Source organism: Eumetopias jubatus, unplaced genomic scaffold (assembly GCF_037043125.1).
Source record: "Eumetopias jubatus isolate StellerSeaLion01/CBP00866 unplaced genomic scaffold, mEumJub1_p1.0 scaffold_15, whole genome shotgun sequence".
Classification (NCBI taxonomy): domain Eukaryota; kingdom Metazoa; phylum Chordata; class Mammalia; order Carnivora; family Otariidae; genus Eumetopias; species Eumetopias jubatus.
The window spans coordinates 40,087,523-40,089,661 of NW_028274821.1; the positions used below are offsets into that span (position 1 = coordinate 40,087,523).

The following is a 2,139-nucleotide window of genomic DNA, read 5'->3' on the forward strand; positions in this document are numbered from 1 at the left end:
GATCACTGCTATCTGTGCAGTTCCATATAATATGTTAGTTACCATTTGAAATCATTTTAGCACTGAATATTGAACAACTCACCAGTTTCAAGATGGCATCTCCATTCTGCATGTATACATATTACTTAAAATAAAAAATAGTTCGTTTTCATTTTGACCAGAGCAACGCTCAGTTTCTTCCCACTGATTTCTGACCACCCAAATCTTCTTGCTCAGCTCTTTTTTTTTTCAGTTTATAATGTTTTGCTATGATTTAGATTTTCTCAAAGAAGAACAAAATTTTATACATAGTGTAGAAATTTAGAAAGACTCACAAGGCTATTTTTCACTTTGTTCAAATTTTGTTCCCAGGAATTAAATATGTCATACAGTTGTTGCCATTGCTGTTTTCCAAATGTCCGGTGGGTACTATGACTGACAGCAAGACCATTTTAGTACTTACTGCATCAGTAACAAACACTTCAACATCATCGGCTCCAATCTGAAGTTCTTGCTGCAGTGTGTCAAAAGAAATTTCTTTATTTTCCACTGCCATTCCCATAAAAGTACGCAGTCTCATTTGTGCCATATTCTGTTCATGTAATAGACCAACTGGATCAATGAAGTCTTTATTATTCTGATAAAACTTGACATGATGCCAATTTAGCACCCACAAAAATGGTTAAAAGATCATGAATAAGTTCACCTTCCTAAAATTTGACTGGTTTTAAAGTGAGAAGATGGTCAAAAAGAAGTGCATTTAGATCTTTCAGTGCTCATACAATACAGCTGTGGGCATCAGCTTGAGCCTGGGAAGTGTTGTCCTCCATGTGACTCCCTAGCAATTCCACACTTGAGAGTGACAGCCGAATACTTACTGAAATACTTTTTCTGGAGAGCCAATGAACCATCCTCCTCTGGCCATAAATGTACTGTCATCCATTGTTCAAGTTGGATTATTACCAAGTATGTTTTTGGAAACACATTCTCTAGATGTCACAGAGCCTTTCATAATTTAATTTATCAATGTTAAGGAATTGTAAAATTGTCACAGCAGCATTAATGTTGAATCAGTTAAACACAAAACAGGCTATGGTGTCTCATGCTTTGGAAGATGAGAAGTGGTTATAAGCAAATCCACAGGGACAGAGCATTAAACTTCCAAAGGATGAGTAATCACTGTTAAAAACAGTATACACCTGTGTGAGATGTCATATGAAAATATAGGACAATGGCCTTCTTAGTAGCTGTGAAAATTTAAAACAAGACACCAACCAGACAGCTCTCCTATTTCCCAGATGCCTTTCAGGACTGGTATCTCTCTATAGCCTCAAAACCAAAACTCAGAGACAAAACAAATTACAATTAATTATTACCACCATGATGTTCCATCAAGAATCCTTTAGAAGGATAACATTTCTTGTAACTGCTAGATTTCTGAGCCAGAGGTGACCAAAATCTCATCTATTTTTTTAGCATACCATGCAATCCTTTTACATCTTCGAGAATATTTGGACAAAAATCTGGGAAATATACACATGAAATATTGATTCTTATTTCTGGTAAGTAATCAGGTTAACCCTATTGGTAGAATGAGGTTGAGATAATTAATAGGTGGATTTGCCAAAATGAGTAAATGAATCCATTACAATACATTATGTCACAATCCTATCTCTGCTACCATCATTTTAAAATAAAAATAACATTTAACAAGTTCTGTGCCCTGAAGTTGAAAATAGAATGTTATAGAGTTGTCATTATTTCTTCTCTGGGAAAGATTGTGACTGATAAGATAACTATTGCCTAAACTATTTTAGTATGTGGAATTGGCACAGATAAATTCTCTGCTCTATGTACTAATTACAGTAATTTGATCATTATAATGATTATAATTTCATATTCACTTTATATGAGATGGTCTCTTAACACTGCCTGTCACATCATAGTAAATTTGCTTGTAAGATTCTTTTGGGGGGAAACTATTATATCTTATCAACAATGTCTTTAGTGGCTTAATTATGATATGCCTTCGGGATTTTTATAACACCTCTTGTAAAGCCTGTTTTCTGAATGAGAATGTTATATGTCTAAGAGCTGTGTCAAGATACTCTTTTAAATAGTCAGTTGCATTTCCAATATATTTATGAGAAAAATTATTGA

General features: G+C 34.1%; 1 pseudogene; it reads right to left on the reverse strand.

Moving 5' to 3' along the window:
* Positions 1–281: 281 nt before the first annotated feature.
* On the reverse strand, positions 282–890 carry LOC114212426 (eukaryotic translation initiation factor 3 subunit M pseudogene; annotated as a pseudogene).
* Positions 891–2,139: the final 1,249 nt, after the last annotated feature.